The sequence below is a fragment of the Grus americana genome, chromosome 11, assembly GCF_028858705.1.
Source record: "Grus americana isolate bGruAme1 chromosome 11, bGruAme1.mat, whole genome shotgun sequence".
Taxonomy (NCBI): Eukaryota; Metazoa; Chordata; class Aves; order Gruiformes; family Gruidae; genus Grus; species Grus americana.
In genome coordinates, this window is record NC_072862.1 from 2,594,636 (window position 1) to 2,614,250 (window position 19,615).

Below are 19,615 nucleotides of genomic sequence, written 5' to 3' on the forward strand. Positions count from 1 at the left end.
GTCGGTGTGGTGTGGCCGCGGCCCCGTTCGCTCCCCGGCATCCCACCCCAGCGCTGCCGAGGAGGGGGAATGCTCCAGCCCTGGGTCCCGGGGGGGTTCTGGGCGCTGGGGCCGTGTTTCATCGCTGGCTCACGGGCTCGGTCGTGCGGTGTGTGCCGGTCGGTGTCTGGGAGTCCCGAGGCCGTGAGTCCTCCATGCTCAGCACCGGGTGTCCTCCCGCAGAAAGAAACAAAGGGTTCACGCCTCGGGCATCCAAGGAGCTGCACCGGTCTAAAATTAGTATTAATAAAGCAAGTATAAATAAAGCAAGGCCAAGAAAGGACACATATGTGGAAGAGGGGACGGCATAAACAGGGTGGTCTCCCCGGTCTGCAGACCACCGGTGCGGCTCTGGCAGCTGACAGCGTTGTGCAGCCTATTTTTGCATCCTCAGGCATGTGCGCTCTCTCTCTTAAAAAACCCGATAAAATAAAAAATAGCTCTTCCCAAGAATCCTGGGACAGGTGAAAAATATCCCCAGACCAAATGGCCAACAAAGATGTAAGTAACTTGAAGGAAAGCTTAAAATAAAACTGTTGCTGGGGAGAAATGAAAGCTTAGGGTTGGGAAGTGTAACGGGACTTGTAATATGTAATTAAAATCAAATTTATCAAGACTAGCACTCATTATATGGGGTCTGGGGTTTTTTTTCCAAACTCCCAGAACTATGAAGTTCTTTGAGAACTTCAGTGATCAATAACCCATTACAATAGTGACACAAACTCTGAACCTAATTACCAGCAACAGCGCAGCAGAGCTTACCTAATGAGCTATAAGAGTTATGGGGATGGGCAAAGTGTGCGTGGGGGGGTTAATATCCTCTTTTTAATATATTTTTCTCTATATACCTTGATCTCTTGAGTGCAAAGAATTCAGGCTAAAAAGGAGGATAATTAGACTTATCTCTTATCAAACCTCAAACTGCAAGCACAGCATCTATTTTTCATGACTTGGGTAAAATTCAGATTTCCTGGAATACAGGAAGCCCCCTTGTTTTACTAGCACAGCTCCTAAACCTTGCTGCATTTCATTCTTAATGAAGCATACAGATGTACAATTTTTTTTTTTTCTCCTTGAAATGGTTCTGTTTATAGGCGCTTTTTTTCCCCCCTTGTATTAAAGTGAATCCCTGCTGCTGGAATCTGAAAATTCCAGAATTTAAACTTGCTTATGTCCTACAGAAATCATGAAACCCGTTGCCTGTTATGGGCTGTGGATCAGGTTTAACATCCCTCCAGATAAAGTGTCGGAAGTAAGAATGGCCCCGTCCTCTGGATCCTTAGGGTGAATGATCTGCCCTGCTGTGAAGTCCCCGACAGATGTGTGCAGTAGTAGGACGGAAGGATGCTCTGACATTAACACATCTGGTATTCGCATTCTGGTAACTTTGTTTTTTCATGAACATTGGGTGGTTTTATTTCTTTTTAGAAATATTTTACTTACGGAAGCGTTGTCTTTCTAAGCATCCTTCAGTATGTTTAAGTCATGTATTTGTTTGGGGAGAAGAGCGAACACAAGTTTGGGCTTACTGTGACTTTACAGTAAATACCTGGCTATTGGCAGCTTATTTATAATTTGCTGGCTGATGCATACTGGAGTCTTCTGCTCTAATTAAGATTTTCTCTGCACTCGTCAACTCAGTAGCCAGTTGGTTGTCTGTGGGCACAGGATGGACAATCAGTGTTGGGGCTGAAGCAGTTTTACTCTTTTCACTAACAGTTTCCACCAGGGCTGGCGAAGAGGGGAGCATGAGCTCCCCCCAAAGAGCAGCTCCTGTTGCGGCTGCCAGAGGCAGAACAGGACCTCGGGGGCACTGCTCAGCTTTGTCCTGTCCTTGCCTGCAAATGCAGGAACCATCCATGCTTTCCTTCCTCCTTTACCTGCATATTAAATACCTGTACATATTAATACATTTCTTCCCCAGAGGCGTCCAGACTTCATTCCGAAATGCGTAGCAATGGCAGGCTCGCTGCTTCTCGGCTTGGTGTTATCCACGCTGCTTAAGTTCGTTTGGACGTTACTCGTTTAAATTTTGCGGCATCCAGTCATTTATTCCTCTTGCACCTTTCAGTGCGAGTTTGAAGAACCCTCCAGTGCTGTTTTTTTCTGAAAATAATCAAGGTGATATACTGTAATCAGTCACCTTCTAGCTAAACTAGGTTGAACTTCTTTCAGTTTCTCACTACTAGTCCTTGAACCCTTTTCTTGCTACTTTCAGTGCTTCTTCAAGTTTTTCTTAAACAATGAGGAAGAAGGAGGACTGCTATGCTGTAGGTATTGGTGTCCTTAATGCCTCGTACGGGTCCCCGTCTCTGCTCCCCGAGGGACCCTCCAGCGCCCCGCTCCAGCACGCAGCCGGTGGCCTCGCCGCAGGGATGCGCTGCCCTGCGAGATGGCTCAGCTCGGAGACAGGTCCTGCGCGTATTTATATATACACATGTGTACGTCATCATATTTAGAGATGCATCCGTAAATTGTCTAGGCACCTACTATACATGGCCGAGTCCGTTAAAATGAATGTGAAGCTAACTTCCCCAAAATGCTAAACCAGGAAAATTTCTCGAATTCAGCCTTTTTATACCAGGAAGTTACGAGCTTTATATTTGTAAAAAGGCAAAAAATTCCACCCAATTTTAGCTATCAAAGCTGAATTTGGCTTCTAAGGTTCATTTAATCACTACAATGGCTTAGTTAGAGAGAACGCTGCAGAAGGGTAATTTATCTTTATTTGTCAGCTCCCCAGGGCTGAGTTCTTTTGAAGGGCAAAAGTGAATAGGAGGTAAGAATAAATTGTAAGCTGTCTAATTTTTGACCTGTGATTTCTTTCAGACATTATGTTTAGGGAGTTTTCAAACAGTGCCATCAGGAGACCACGGGTGAACGCTGTAAGGTGTGCCAGCCTTGGCTGAGCCTGTGAAATGCCGTAGCTGTTCATGCGTTGTAACCAGGGAAAATGCGTACGAGATTTAAAGTGGACAGCGATGAGTGGAGTTCTCTGCAGATCTTTATAGTTATGGGGGGGCAAATTAATTTCAGTGATATAAATCGGTTCAATGAAACTACATTTTCGCTCTGTTTCATGGTGGCAGCAGCAGCACGAGCCTCATCTGGCGCCCACCAAAGTCAATAGAAAGACTCCTATTGATTTCAGAGGGGCTCGAATCTTATTTAATGAAAACTTCACTAAAGACGACTTGCACATGTCCTGAGTAATGTTGTTGTAAGGGAAACTGCTTCCTGCTGTGCATTTAAAAATGGGTCATTTCTGTGATTAATGCTGGTTCCTAGGAAGGCTGTCCTTGCGCTAGGTCATCCGTACTCGAGGACAGAGCGCTTCATCTCAAAGGGTCACAAAATTGTCTGTCAATTGCGGGAGTTAATTGACATGTAAAACCCCACTAATAAAATTATATGACTGCAAAAATAAAACGATGTTTGGGAATGGACTTGTTAACGTCTCTGACAATAACTTTGCCCACTTGCATTGTGCCTCAGGTTTGGTTTTGTGGTTGCGTTGTCCTGCTCTGGTGCCTCTTTCCAGGTTCTGGTCCAAGCACTTAACTCATAACCTTTTTTCCTATTTGGCTCTTAAATTGAAACTATCCGAATCCAAAATTTAAAACGTGTGTTTTCCAGTCCCATTGTAGACAAAGCTAAAACCTTGACAGGCCAGTGGTAGAAACCTTCCAGAAACGGTCATTCTCCATAGGGCTGGGTCTTGGCTGCCAGCGAGAGATGACTAATGAACATTAGCAGTTTGGCTAGAAACTGGTATTGTGGAGATGAAAATCGGGTAAGCTTTACCATTCTGTTGGCTGATGAAATCGTGCTTGTTCACAGGACCTAGTGTTGGCATGAGTTAGCCACCGTCAAAGCTGCTGGACTTAACGTCACAGCTGGATTTAGCAGTGAGAGGGTTAATGCACTTGAGGCGTCTCACCCAAAACTTTCTGCCTTTGTTCATAGTGAGGCCAGACAATTCCAAATTTCTCATGCGAAGTCAAATGCCCCCTATATCCCATCTCCTGCAGGGAATCAGAAGTCATCTTAGAGAATTAACTAGACTCGCACATAAAGCGTATAAGTTGACGTCAGAGCTCTTAGTGGTTTGGGTAGCTTATATCTGACACCGTTTCATTATAAAATGAGTCCAACTATAAATTTTGGGTTCCCTATGAAGTTTATCTATATATTTGTGTGGGAAAACTTTATCTTAAACCTTTATTATGGCTTGACAAAATGCAGTGAAGTAATACTTGCTAGTGAAATTATTTTAAATACAAACTCCTAAACTTAGGCTTAATTTTGATAAATACCGGTGATCACAGATGGCATATCTTTGATTGTCCTTAACAGAAATCATCAAAAATGCATAAGCAAAAATTGTTTTTCCAAAACAGTAGGAGAAACTTGTCTGTAATAATAATACTACTTGAAATTAGAATATTAGGCTTTGATTAGAGGCAGTGTCTTCAAGTTTGGGCTCACACGTTTTACTCTGTCACATTACGGCATTTATTTTACATTCTCTCGTTGCTCTTTGAACAGTTCCGTTTGGTTAATGGGACTTCAGAGGTAAAAGTCATCTTGAATCTGTTTCCTTGAAGAAGAATATTCAGAAGGTAAAACTGACTTTTTAGCTATTATAGTTGCTGTGGGTTCTTTAGTTCCCTTCTTCATTTTTTTCTTTGTATTTCATACTTTCCTGCCCATGTTAATCTTTTACCAAGGTATCTCGATCTACCAGGGATATATAGCCAAACAAGTTGACCTCGTGTACATGGTGACAAGAGGATACAAGCAGAAAAGGGCAAGTAGTGCAGCAGCATTTGTTTCTAGTGATCAACGACAAATTTATGGTGGATGCTTGGCTTTATATTGCCCATTAAAGTGGTATTCATCCATGGTGGTGAGCAGACAGCACACACAAATTTCCAGTTTAACGAGGTTCAACTTCATTCACTTTTATGTGAATTCTCTGTTCTTTCTGCTCCAGCCTGGAGGTGTCGGGGAGCTTCTGCAGCCGCCACGGTGTACGGCAGAGCGGCAATGAACTAGTAGGGATGAGATGTGAAAACTGAGATAGGTTGAAAGCCCTTTGGGAAGCTGGGACGGTAATTAAAGCTGGCAATAATTAAGCGTGTCCTAGCTAAGGCAAGAGGAAGATCCACTGCAAGCAGCAGGAGCTCTTGGCTCTCCCACCTGGTGGGTAACGCAGGATGGGATGTGGAGGGACCCCATCTTCGTGCCCAGATGCAAGATGCGTAACCGTCCTTCTCCCTCCTCCTGGTGGAGGAGGAGGCTGGAGCAGAGCTGGGCACAGCTCGAGGTGCACAGCAGTCATACCTTTCCGTTGATTTTGTCTTGGGTATTTTCAGTTTTCCCCCAGAAGTTTGGGTTATGGATGAGGAAGCCTGACGGAGCCGGAGGGACCAGCCAAACCCTGTGCCAGGGCTGCCCAGAGCGGCTTCAGGCTCCTCCGCCTGCGAATGCTCAGCAGGATTTTCTGCTCTGTGCTTGGTCACTGCCACAAACGCAGAGATCTTGAGAGATTCGAGGGTGTTCTGTAAAAGGAAGAATAGCTGGTAGGATCTATAGGTGTGGGCATAGAGTGAGCTGTTCTCTGCTTTTACCAGTGTCCTAGCTTTGAGCGGGCTGTAATAAATTAGCTAAACCAGAGTCACAAAATAACGCCATCGGCTGTCTGTTTGTTAAAAGTGTCCTTCTGTCCTTCCTGCTCTTCACCGTGAAGTCGAGGAGTTTTAAGCGAGGGTGAAAAGCTGCAGCCGCGCAGGCAGCCCTGCGCACAGCCCCGGAGCCGATCAGCAGCAAGAGGGGCTGGGGCTTGCGCCGTCCCTGAACACCTCAGCCCTCGTCAGCCACCGCTGTTAAGTGGTTCCAGAAATAAAGATCTTTGTTCCAAAACCCATTTTAGGTTGCTAAGTGACAGCAGCGTGCTTGCCTTTCACGTTACTTACTAAACCCAGCTTCTAAAAGCAAGGAAAGGAACAGTTAAAGGCATGATAAAATGCAGAGTGCCAGGAATTAAATACATTATTCTTACTCGGGGGAAAGAAATGCACCTTTCGGCTCACGGGAAGGCCAGACCTCCGTCTCGGGGCAGGGAGCGCTGGGGGCGGCTGGCGAGGAAGAGGCGGGTGAGCCCTTCAGAGCTGCGCGCGCTGACCGTGCCCTGCAGCGAGGGGATGCTCCCGGGGCGAGCGCTGGCAGAACACGCTTTCATCGGGCCGTGCGCTTGTCTTTTCCTTCTGAAAACATACAGGCTGTGCTGGAAGTTGCTCAAAAACATTTTTCAACGTCTTGCTGCTGTTTCTCGCTTTCACTTTGCTCCCAGAAATCCAGGTATCGCTATAAATGATGGTATTTCTAAATGATGGACCTGTTTCTCCCTCTGAAGTGCCTCTTGAACATCAAAATCTGGATATGTTTCATTTTCTCTCTCTAGTATGACTTTCTTTAGAGGTAGAAAGATAGCAATGCACATTTTAAAAATATAATAATAGTAATAATGAAAAAAATCCCAAAGCAGCTTTCAAATTAGGCCTGTGTTAAAACAATGTGGCATCATTCCTGTGGTCCTTAGGAAGGACAGAAGGAATTCAGGGCTGAATTATTTTGCTTTTGGGAACATCCTGGTCCTAGCGTGGTCCTTAGGTCTGCAGAGAGAAAAATCAAGTGGGTGATGCCTCAGCTTTTGCCTTGAATTTAGTACAGTGATTTAATTATCTTAGTGTGTAGGGGAAAATAAACTGTGCCAGATAAGCATCTAGAGCCGCGCACTGCCTCCCCGGAGGAAGGCACTGGAGTTGAGAGGGACTAAAATAGGATTTCTTAATAAAAGCTCATTAACAGTGCCTGCGTCGCCGGTCCCAGCGTTAACTATGACAAATATGTATCTTTCATGATCACAGGGAAGTGCTATTCAAATATAAATAATTCCTTCTGTACAGCATACTTGAAAAAAAAAATTGTCAGATATTTTCAGTCAACAGCAGTTGGCTTTGCAAAGCTCCTCATCAGCTGTGATAAGCTATTAGGGGAATGTTTATGGACACATCGAAAATAAACTCCAAAAAGCATCCATCGTCTGTACTGCCCCTTTCCAAAGTGGCAGGGTTTGCTGTGTCACTGGCAGAGTTTGCAAAGGTCTGACTGAAACTGGGGAAGACGGAGAGAACTGACAGGGTTTAGTGGTTTTCCAGACCTGACATCAGGGTTTGAGACAAGAAATGAGAGATAATTCACGTTGCTGTAGTACTGAAAATGCTCTGCAAAGTCTCCAAACCACAGAATTCTCCAAATTGCCGAAATAATCTGATGCTTTATGTTGCTTAGGTTTAACATAGGTCTTAACACTCCACTCCTCCCCCCCCCTCCAAAAAATAAATTTTAGCACCCCTGAGGTCAATGCACCTCAAAACCGTTTGCAAAGGGAGGGGGCATTGTCATTTCCGTGGCGGCTGGGACGTTCTGGGGTGGTTTCCAGAAGTTTGCGGTGTGTTTGTGTCTGAAGGCAGAGATGCTCAGCGGCGCGGGAGGGCAGTGAGAGACCTCTGCCTAACACCGCGCTCTTTGCACCGTCTGAAATGTTCGCAGCCAACGTCGAGGTGTGCCCAGATGGCTTTTAATTTGATCACTTTATTATAACTAATTCTCTTAAAAAAAAAAACAAAAAAAAAACAACCCTGCATTTTATAGAAAACACTCTCGGTTTGTTCTCTGCAAGTCATTAAGTGCTCTGGAGTGTCGGAACAGAGAAGGTAATGAAAATACCGATATATTCTGCAAAGGTGCTTGGGCTGGGCTGTTATGCCTTGTACCACTTTAAAAATTCATGCTCCAAAGGCAGTAGGAAGTTGCTTAAAATCTGCAAAAGCTACAAAAATTGAAATGAAACTTTTAAATAACAGTCATATTGTGGGTACGCGCTGCAATCCATTGTGCCTTACCTGATGGGGTAATTACTACCGTTACAGAACATTTTAATTACAACAGTGAGTCAAACTTCTGCCTCTCATGAAAGCTCCTGACTACAAAAACTATATTATATATGCGCAGATATAGTTTTTCTACTAATATTTTCCTTCCTTTGAATTTAGCTGTTAACAGAGACCAATTGCTGCTGTCGCATCTCCTACTTGTTTAAAAGTTTCGAGATTTTTCCAGCATTGTGTGGAAAACAGAAACATTTTCTTTATAGGCTTCTTAGATTGTCCATGGACCCTCATTTTATAAACTTGCTTTTAAAATCTAGCTGGGCAGAGAAACGATTTGATCTAGTGATTCTGCAAGCCGAGACTGAGAAGACTGCAGATTCCAGTTTGAGTCATTTAGCAGATTCACAAAGGTTTTCTCAGGGTGAGATTAGAAATAATGCTGGTCTTTAGAGGAAAATGTGGAGAACAGGACTGCAAACAGCTTTGCAAAGCTGGCGAGTGCTGGCCTGAAACAGTGGATTTTTAAATGAAATAATACACCCCCTTCTGTTCTTCAGTTGCTTCTAAAAACAACAATGTAGAAGATAAATCAAAATTAATTTTGCATACCGTGGGAAATTCTTAATGGGAAGCTTCTGTAAAGCCTTGTGCATTCAAGATTCGCTCTTTCAGGTTTTTTTTGCTGCACGTTTTGCTGTGAAATTAAGTGATAATAGCCATGTTCAGTAACTGTCCTTTTGGTTTCATCCTGCGCTACCAATAATTTTTGCTGTGGCTATCTTGCTCACAGCCTCAGTCTCCCTCTGCCTCACACACCCAGCGCTACCTTTATAAACCCATCAGCACCCTAAAATCACGTATAAAAGTGATTTCACAGCCCAGTCTTAGCAACAAAATCACAGGTAGACACGGAAGGAAGCCGCGAGATGAGGCAGGACCCGGAGCGGTTCGTTGAACGTCGGCTTCAGCCTGGGTGCCGTGAAGCCCAAGGTCCGACGGTAGCGAGCGTCTGCGGGGCTGCAAGGTGAGAAGAGCTGGGATAAGGTGAAATATTCGCGTAGCCCGCACGGAGATGGCACGATATTTATACTGAATATTTATAAACTGGTATTCATGAGCCCGTGCTTGTTCTAAGAGCGCTAGCGTATACCCATAGGTATTTCCCTTTGATGTTTCTTTAGTCTTCAAGATCAAAATCAACCTTGTGGCTAAAAACATTCTTTGCGAAAAGTACTCGGCCATCTGTGAAAAACAGTTGGATTTCTCTAACCCGCATTGCGGGTGCTCAGCCACCCCCAAACCAGGCGTCCTGCGTGACCGCCTTCCCCTCCTAAAAACACTGCCCGGAAGGGATGCAGTGGATACCTGGTTTGCCTTTTAAAAAGCCATTTTTTTCTGCCTGAAAACCAAGGAGCTGTTGCTCCATTTGCCTCGTCGGCGTGCGGGTATTTGGGTAGGTCCGTAGCAAAGACGCGGGAGGCGGTACAGAGCGTGTTGCCATCAGCCGTGCGTGTACAACCCGCGTGGGTTTTAGGAGCCCTCGGCAGCAAAATGCGGCCGTGTACGATGACGATGGCAGCGGATGCTGCGTGTGAGAAATCAGAGGATGCCGCTTTCAGGAAGCGGGTGAGGAAAGGAGAGGGAGATGCTGGCATGTCTGGGGGAAAGGAAAAAGCCTCCGTGTTATGCCCTCACATGCAGCCAGGACAGTAACTCCAGCAGACTGCAGAAAAGCAGGGACACTTCTGGCCATTGCACGTTATTATTTATTTATGACTTGCTACTTTATTGACATGGAAAACGGTATCGGAGAGCAGCTGATACAGGTTTTGCAATTTAATTTTTAGCTGCATGGGGTTGGCGTGTGATGAGAATCTCACCTGATGGGCTGTAAAAGATGCCTTGGTTGTTCTTTTTTTCGTTATCTCTCTGGAAGGTTCAAATTGTGCTTGGGAAAATGAAGAACAAAAATAGGCACAATGACTAGATTAACTACCTGGCAATTACAGTATAGCTCTTTTTTGGATAGCTAAGGCAAAATGAGTTCCTTAAAACATGCCTCAAACCCAGAAATTTCTTTACTAAGAAATTAATGAAATGTTTGACAAAAAGGAATTGTTAAATCCATCCTCTTATTAAATCCATGAAATAAAGTTTTATAGTCATGCAGTTTACGTTACGTGAACCAGATTCCGTGCTTTCATGGTTTCGTGAGAGAAAGCGTTGTGTTCAAAATCCATAACAGAAGGGGACGTATAGGGGACTTATTTTCTGTGAAAATTAGGTGCGGCACATGAGTGTTTGTCTGAAAGCAGACCATTGCCATTGAATATTAATGTCTCTCTTAATGGAAAAGCAGCAAATAATCAATTGCTTTGTGGGTTGGTTTGTTGGGGGTTTTTGGGGGTTTGGTTTTTTTGTTTTTACATTCCTGTTCTTTGTACCGGTATAAAGTAAAGGGTTTGGGTCTTTTAAATGAAAACTGACTGCTTATCACAATCTGTATCTCATTTGTTCTTTGCGTTCTTGGAAGCGGGAAAGATTTGGGGTATGAGAACGAGGCACAGATCCCAGATGAGTTCACGATATTTGTCCGTCACTGGTTTTTCCTTTCTGCCTCCTGACGTGGAGCAGCAGAGCCTGAGCCTCCCAGTTCTGAAAGCAGACCTGGCTGTGGTCCTGCCCAAACCAGCACAAACCAGCACGGAGCTGGGGCGTTCCCCGGCCCCGCTGCCCAGCGTGTGGCTCCTGCAGCATCCCTCCAGCCCACGCCAGCGCGTGCCCCGAGGTCAGGGATTCGGTGCCAAAGCGCTGGGTGCTGCCTGGGGCACGAGGGGCACCGAAGTCTCACTTGAATTCCTGGGTTTGGCTGGGAGTTTCCAAGGAGTTTGTCCGGTTCTCTCTGAGCACTGAGCGTCCGCGTGGCCAAGGTGCCTTTGGCAGTCGCGTTAGTAAACGTCATGGAGGGTGTCCCTGGAGCACAGGAAAAAAATAATACATGGCAGAGGCTGTATTATTGTCATCTTTTCCCGGAGTGAAAACCTCACTTAAAGGTTCCTGGGAACATCTTTTTCTCAAATGCAAGTTCCTACTTTAAGCTTTACTGGTGGCATTAAAAATGAGTAGGGGCGATAACACTTTGCAGTTGTGTAATAGCTATTAACCAGAAGAATCTCTATTTGGATGTTTAGCGTTTGCAGATACAGAAATCATACCACCTGCTGCTGAAAAGAATTAAACATCAATGAATATTATGGGAACCGCTCTATGGCAGCGTCTGGCAGGGGCAGGCTTTTCAGCAGACGCTGACTAAGCAGTCAGAGCGCTGTGAATGCCATCGAGTCATTTCAGAGATCACTGGGAGACAGGACCTCAGTTTTGCACCTTGATAGAAAGGTCTTCACGAACGAAAACGAATCTTCCTGCCAATTTTCTATGAACAGGGCGCTTGCCAAGCTCACGTACACACTGCTGCTCTCGTTGTTACGTTGGGTTTGGGGTGTTTTTGGAAAGCAGTTATTTTTATCTCGCTCATCTTCAACTGTCCTGTTTAAATAACTTTCACACAGGTTTCTGCAGCTCTGCAGCATCCACACGGTTTGTGCCTGTTGTGCCAAACTGAAATTGTTTGGGGTGGCAACTCCCTCTGCGCTTCCTTTGTGCCACCGGTTGTTCTCAGAGCTTCTGGTTTTCTTCTGCACCAGCGCCGGCCTGCAGCATCCTCCAAAACGCTTAGAGCTTGTCAGGCGAACTGGTCCTTAGAGCGCTTTAATGCATTTTCAAAGTAATACGCTGCTAATTAACGCGTAAACTCCTTGCCACCATTAATAAGATAAATCGGTGTTTTCTTGATTCTTATGCACAGTTTATGGTAATTTTAAGCCCTACGGAAAGTGGCTGTTTCCATGAACAAATGTGGATAATTAGTTGTAGATAGTTATTATGCAAATTTAGTAATCTGCACCTTTGAATGGAAATGGATGAGCAGGTTGAGCATAATGCCCAAATTTTGGATGCAAATGGAAAAGCTGTTACGGTGTAACCTGCCCAGGTTGCCCACGTTTAAGATCAGCTGCAGGAATTAATTTAGGAAATGAGCCCCAGAAATCAGCCCAGCCTTTTCTCCGTCTCCAGGTGAGCGTGGCTGGGGTCGAGCGGGTTGCGAGTGAGCCCGGCCGTTTCCAACAGGCACTGCCCCGCTCACAGGCAGAAACGAGCAAGCCACGCTTCCAGAGGGGAGACGATAACTGCGCCGCGCTGACAGTATTAGGGTTAATGTTCTGTGTAATTATGGAGACGAGCTCTCTAACTAGCTGTACGGCACAGCTCTCGCAGCCGCAGGCTCTGCCGCGGAGCTCGACTCCTACCTTTTAATTTGAGAGCGCGGATGGGGCAATAAATGGATCAAACCTGCCACGGGGCCGTGATAGCAACTCGCAGGGCGTGCTCGTTCCAGGCGGCTCGGCTAATTAGCGACTTCAGCCGAGGGGCTGAGAAATCGCGGGGGCTCTCACGCTGTGCCGCCCTGATTTTGGGGGCCTGTCTTGGCTTTGTCGGAGTCTCTTTGTGCTCAAAGACCAATTCTTTAAGCAGAGCACCGAGAGCGGCGTGGCTGCACTGGAAGAAGAGTTTGGGGCTCGCGCCGAGGCTGCGTCTGCAATAACTGCGTTGCATTTCAAAGCGTGTGCTTTGGCATCGCTGCTCGCTCTTGCTGCCGAGGAAGGGCCGGTGGGAAAGTCCCGTTGTGGCATTTTTTTTGACCAAAACCTCACTTCAGTGAAATTGAAAGGTTTGGGCAAGTATTGATGTTCTGAGGTTTGTTCAGAAAAATCCTGACTAGATAATATCCCATTTTAGTGCTTTTACTACCACATCTTTTCATCTAGGTTAGCTTTGAAATGTTTTTTAAAACAGATACCTAAGTACTTTCAAGAGGCTGAAATGGAAAGGAATGGTTTTGGTTACAAGACTGAAACATTCAAACAACCCCTAATTTTTTTTTTTTTTTTTCTTTTTCCAGAGTTCAGCACAGGACACCTCACGTGTATATCTGCTCCATTTTGCAACTAAACTTCCCGTCCAATGTAAAATCCAGTTCCTGAACATCATTCTGGTGCTAGCAGAAGCTGCAGCCGGCCCTGCGAAGCAGTTGAGGGGTGAGCGTGGTGCTGGGGGTGCAGACGTGCGCCCCGCGCTGCCGGAGACCCTGCGCTGCTGCCGGGGTCCAGCCGCTGCCCGGAGCTGGTGGTGACGGTGGGCAGGCTGGTGAGACCCTCCCGGAGGAGAGCTCCGCGCCAGCGCTGTTCAACGTAAGTGTCTTCTTGTAGACTTTCTTTTGTATCAGTCGGAATTTCGTTCATCTGGGCTGCCTCACGTCATCATTGCTCTAAGTAATCAAGAGCTGCCTATTAATGAACATCGAACCGAGTCACAGCAACGGTGTAGATACGTTTTTCCTATGGGGCGCCTCAGCTCTGCGCCTGCTGCCACTCGGTTTGTGATTTACAGCGCTGTGGGTTTTCTGTCCCCACGTCTCAGCTTCTGCTGCTCCAAACCCCTCTCAAGGTGCGCCGGCAATTGCCCATCGGTACCAAAACCTGCGTTGCTTGTGCAGTTGTGGGCCTGTCAGCGGTGGGTAATTGCACGCTCACCCTCGAAGGAGGGCTCGTGCCTGCAGCGGAGCAGGATTTCACAGGGCTGTGTCGTTACGTATTTTGTAAATGTAACTTTGAAGCGAACGTCCCTTGCTCTCCCTTGGTATTCAGGGAAATCCCTGATATCCCCAAAGACCAGAGGTCTGGCTGCTGAGTCCCAAGGCGGGATGAACCGCTGGGCGCAGCTCGGTCACTGGCTGACCGGCGTCACGCCGTGCTCCCATCGCTCCCCGCCGGGCCGTGCGGCGGCTGCGGCCGTCCCGGTCCTGGCACCAGCCCTGCCGCTTGGCCCTGTGCTCTGAGAGCAGCCAGGGCTATAAACCACACACGCGTGCTCTTCGTCGGGGCAACTCGTACGCAGGAAGGTTTGTTGGGCTGTTCACAAGAACAAATACAGCGAATGGAAATGTTTGATGTTAAGGGGAAACAGCTTTGTCCTTGACAGCCTGGTTCAGGCTTGGCTTCCCCGCCGTGCAGTTCTGGGAGATGGAGCAGGACCTGCAAGCGCAGATAAACGCAGCCCGGGATCCGCTCAGCTTTCCTGGCAAAGCTCAGGGGCATCCCAGGGCGCGGGCCAGCTCCCGGATCGCTCCCACCTCTGCCCAGGGCTCGGGGGAGAGCAGCTCCTCTGCTCCCACCCCGCTCCCCCCGATGCAAATCAGGGTCTGCACCGGCACCGACTTCATGAATACTGAATAAAAATGCCTTATGATGTTTTCTCTCGAAGCGAAAGGGAAATCGCATGGATGTAAGATACAAATGAGGGCAGCACATCATAGGCTCTTGTTTCTCTGAAGGAGGACAGAGCAAGTTATATTTACGTTATGCGACGCGTGCCCTGACTATCGATATTTTGAAGCTTCTACACAGGCACGCTGAAATCTCCACCTGAACTTTGTAAAACTATATTGTCACTCAATCTTTTGATTATTATTGGGGGAAAAAAACCCAACCCATTTCCATAACAATAGCACGTAATGACCAGAGATGGTGAAAATTCAAGGTCTAATTTCATACATGGAAATAAAGATAAAACTTCTCTGCCGAAATATTTGAAACTTGTTTTAAGAAAAGATGTTGGTGGAGAACAGATGGCCGCCTCCTGCCATACATATTCATGAGTGCATTTATTTCATTATGTCTTCCCCTAGGAAACTCGGCGCTTCAGCTTTTATAAGTTTGCCTGGCCATCAAATTGAGCAGTCAGAAGCCCTCTGTCAAAGCTCTGTTGCTGCAGAAATTGGAGAAAGTATGTGAGAGGCTTTAGCACTTTTGTCTTGACTTTTATCACCGAAACACCTGTTGTTTCAGGATCGAAAGCGGAGATTTTTATCAGGTGTGATGCCTGTTGTCTTTGGGTGCATGAAGTGACATGTTCATTTTAACTAAATTGCTTTTTACCTTAATTTTGTGACATCCTTGGGCACTGCTGCTTAATAACTTTTAGAGGGCTGAGACCTTTGGGCTCAGCGTGTGGCAGGAGCTCCGGCTGCAACCCAGAGCTGCCAAAACCTCTTTTGGGGAAACAAGTTGTGTGATTCTCTGCTTGATATATTAATTGCCCAGGATAAATTTTACAAGGCAGCGATCACTTAGATCACAAAGGGAAATAAAGCATAAAGATAGAACTACAAATTCAATTTGAAGTGTCATTTCACACAGGAAAACACGTTGTTAAGCACTAGTGAAAGCTAAAAATGTTTCGAGGATTATTTTTAATCTACTTTTAAGGCTTCCATGTGAAATTTTTCATTTTTAAAAGTTTTACCCAATAAGAGAAAATCCCCCCGCCCCCAGTTTGTCCCTTTCCCAGTAACGTCTAATTCCACACGAGAGGCTACGCGCCGCTGTCTCTGAACACCGGCTGCATTTGGCTTTTTTTGCTGCAGCACGAAGTGCCCAGCCCTAAACGCGCGGGTAAGGGCCGGGAGCAGCCCTCAGCGGGAGCTCCGCAGGGTTCCCACCCCGCGCATCCTTCCTCCGCCCCGACGGGCAGAGCATCCTCTGGGAAGGCTGAGCCGCCTCCGCGACGGGGAAGAGGGCAAGGTCCGGCAGCAGCCAGGTTTGGTCTCCGGTCGCTGATCCGCCGGTGGGAGCCCGTCTGCGGGTGTCGGAGCTCCGGGCCAGGGACGGGCAGACTCTTGGTCTGAGCGAGGGGACAGGAGGGACTGATCGATAGCAGGGCCGGCGTCCCTGGGATGTTCTTCGCCTTGCATTCACCACCTACCTCTTTTTTTTTTTTTTTTTTTTTTTTAAGGCAAGTTTAGCAGCTGGTCCTTTGATTTGCAAAACGAGGCTTAGTTCTAAAGAATAGGCCAAGACTGAGGGGATTCTGTAGGTTTGGGACTTGAAATTGCTTTTATCTTCCGCTTTTTGTAACTTCATTCCTTTCTTTCGGGCCAGAAGAATTTTGTGGGCTCTTCAAAAGCGGGGCGGCTGTTGTTACCCGGCTCCAAAGGGCCAGAAAACTGAGCGCCTTAAACGTGCCATTTAAATTCAGATCTTTTGCAAAGCTGAAAGGGAGAAAAGTTTTTAAAAAGTTTCCTACTTGGACATAATCGGTCATTAGCAAGGTAAAACATGGAAATGTTCTTTTGGGGACTTTTGCTGAAGCCAAATGAAATTACAGCTGGCATAATGCGACAGGTTAAGCTGTCAGCTGAATACAGACAAAATTTGACCATGACAATAAAGAGTCTCCAGTATCCTATTTTACGAGTTTTCTAGAAGTAAAAAATATGGTTAATATTCTCCCATTTGGTTTACGTGATAGAGAGTACTGTTTAATTAAATAAAACGAGCACAACTGCAATTTTTTTGCATTATGGAAATGTCAGTTTAGCGTACGGTTCCCAAAGGGTACTCGAAGGATCATTTAATTTTAAAATGATTGTAGCCTTGAAATAACTTAAAAGGCACTAATATATTTAATCAAAGGAGGTAACTGGTAATAGAGAAATAAATCATTCATGCATATAAATAGCAGGGCTCCAGTGAGTGTGTGAAGCCAACAGGGAAAATATTTGGGACTAAATTGTTTCCTCTGGCCCCTTTCCGCCCATGTCAGTGGAGCTAAAAGACCTGATCTGTTTTGTCAAAGGCCAAATTTGGCCTTTATGTGTATACAATATATCAAATGTACTGTCAAATAGCTATACGCCTATCCTCATGCATAATTGGTGCATATATTATCCACTCAGATTACATAGTAAGTGTTTCCTGATCTGAGAAGTTCACTGCCTCTCTAAATGTCAGAATTCAGGTTGCCTGAACAGCCTTAATTTTACCCTTTCATCGTACCCACTGAATGAGAAATAGCGAAGAAGAAAAAGTCACACGTGGTCGCGCAATTAAAACATCTTTGCTGAGACTGAGCGGAAGAAGTGATTTTATTTTTAGTGTTCCATAATTTATGAGGTTACCTGACTTTGCTGCATAAAAAAAAAAATGTACTTTTAGCAGTGCCTTTTGTGGTTTGTTTTTTTCTCGTAAAGGTGTGGAAAGGCACAGTTTAGCGTGTGCAATAGCAGGAACGAGTCTGGTTTATTCCCTGGGGGTCTCGTGCTGCGAGCAGGGGCCGGTACCGCTGCCGCGGTGTTGCTGCTGCATCCAGGCGAGCCCTAACGATGGCATCGCTCTGCGTTCCCGCAAGCGCTGGGCTGGGACGCGGCAAAACCCATCTCCTTTGAACGAACTTCTAGTCGTTTCAGAAATACGTATTTCTGTTGGTTCTTTTTAATTGTCGGTTTGTGTTTTTAATGTAGCTCTACAACAGGATCTCTCCCAGCAGTCTGTCGCAAACAACTGGGGCTTGTGCTGTGCTCCCCGCTATTCCGAGGCAATTGAAGTTCACGTCAAGTGCCCTTTATGTGCACTTAAACACCTGAAACACTCAAAACCTATAAATCTTGTGACAAAGCACCCACCACGGACTCGTTTTTTGTGCTCTGAAGTATTACATTTTCATCTGTAATTTGCAAAATCTCTTGGGGCACGGGAACGCTGCTGCATCTCAGCTGGGTTACGGCTGAAAAACCCCTCTCCTGGGGTCCGGAGTTTCCCCAGGCTCCGTGGCTTCCTCCGGCCAGGGGGAGGAAGGACCAATTTCCTGGCACAATCCCTGGGATATTCCCCTTTTTGCTGACGTACCTTCCCTGCGACAGCCAGTATCTGGTTTTAGTTAATACTCGTGGTTATAAACTATCTGCAATTCATCACGTAAGATGAGGCGGTGGGGTGATGCTCCCCGTTGAAGGAAGCAGAGACAAGGAAAACTAATTTGACAGAAAATGGTAATGCCACATCTGCCTTGGATGTTTTGTCTGTTATCCGGAGCATCAATTTGCTAAGTGGTTGGGCACAGATAGTCAACCCTGGCGTAGTTTTCTTAGAAACTGCCCATTCCGGGTTGTCTTTCCTCCTTGAATTAAGTTATTAAGTTAATTCAAAGATTTTCAAAGTGATTTAATGAAAAATTAATTTCTAAAAAAAAAAATACAAAAAGATGGCAGGTCATAAATATAAGATACTTTCCATCTGTTTGTGGTGCGTGACTCAGTGCTACTTGCATACACCTGGATAAAAAGATGAATAACCTGAAAATCGTGCCAGAAGAGCTTTTTAGCTGGTTGGGATCAGGCAGGCCAAGGTCGTTTAGGATTCCCATATAATACCAACGTGTTAGAAATGACATTTTAGTAGCATTACTATATCCCTGGGAGTGTTAATATGAAGGAGTAAGACTGAGGAAAAAGCTCCAGCGGCCTGAAATACCTACTCATCAAATACACTGGAAATTAAAGACCTCGATGGTCTGTTGGTGCTGCCTCGGGGAATCTGGGTTTGATGTACGCGGGGTGTGCGTCGGGGCTCCCCCAGCCGTGCACCCGCCGGGATCTTTGCTGGATCCCTACCGGCATCAGCATTTATCTGCTAGAAAAGGCGCTTTCATCATTCAGTGTAATTTTTTTTTTTTTTCTTCCTACCCAATAGATAATTCAGTTTGGTTCCACACAGGGATGTTGCTGGGTTTATTCTGAGCGCAGGTTTGATTAGGACGATCGGGTGGCACGAGAAACCCGGCGTCCCTCAGGAGCTCGAATAGCTGCTGAAGAGCACTTTGCTGAAGAAAAGCAAAAAACTAGCTCGTAGAGAAGCAGCATTTTCTGCTGGTACCCAGCAAGGTGTAGTTCTGCATTTCATTTCTTTGGAAAGCAGAAGGCAAATCTAAGATGATATTATTAGATAGAAAAAGATTTTGGGAAAATGCCACCAAGACATTTTAGGAAAAAAGGGAAGAATCAAGTAACCACCGATTCTGTAGAGTGCAGCTTTATTTTACTGCCGTGTGTGACACACAAATAATATCCAGTAAGAGGCTATAAAAACCTTGCCTTTGGCTGAAAAGAGGTTTTTAAGTAATAATTTTGCAAGGAGTTTACCACCAATTCTAGTGGATGTCAAAAAAAGAAAAAAACCATCAGCTTCAAAATTCATTACTTCATATATTTTAGTTTTCCTTTGTTTCCTCAGATTGCTAGGGAAATAGTGCTGGTTTCTCTCTCTGTTACATTTTGCAATCTCTGTATTCCTTTCAGGTTACAATTACAGCCATCATCGTGCCGAGACTCAGCCACGTTTCGTTTTGCATCCTCCGACTTAGCTGTGGCCGGGATCTTTGCAGGGCAAGCGTTTGGCTGCCCGGCTTGCAGAGCAAGAGGCCACTAACATGGGAAATGTCCTTAAAAAACTCCCAACCTTGCCTGAATGGAGGCTGGTGAGCGCTTCTGAGAGGCAGCACGTTCCGGGTGAGTCGCGTTGAAAAGCTTTCTTGGCACTCTCTTATGGAGAGGAAAATCTTTTTGTCTGTCCCTCAGCTGGGAAGGAGAATTATCTTGAGAAATGTGGATTTTAGTGGTTGCAAGTGACAGCAGCAGTAGTAGTAGTAGTAATAATAATAATAAT

General features: G+C 45.8%; 1 long non-coding RNA gene across 3 annotated transcripts in view; it reads left to right on the top strand.

Annotated features, from left to right (window-relative positions):
• Positions 1 to 19,615, top strand: part of LOC129211531 (uncharacterized) — a 235,950-nt gene that overhangs the window by 208,391 nt on the left and 7,944 nt on the right. For all 3 annotated transcript variants that reach the window (XR_008578856.1, XR_008578858.1, XR_008578857.1), the window contains 2 exons: positions 13,018 to 13,306; positions 19,249 to 19,458. This is a non-coding gene — a long non-coding RNA (uncharacterized LOC129211531). The remainder of the gene's footprint in view (positions 1 to 13,017; positions 13,307 to 19,248; positions 19,459 to 19,615) is intronic.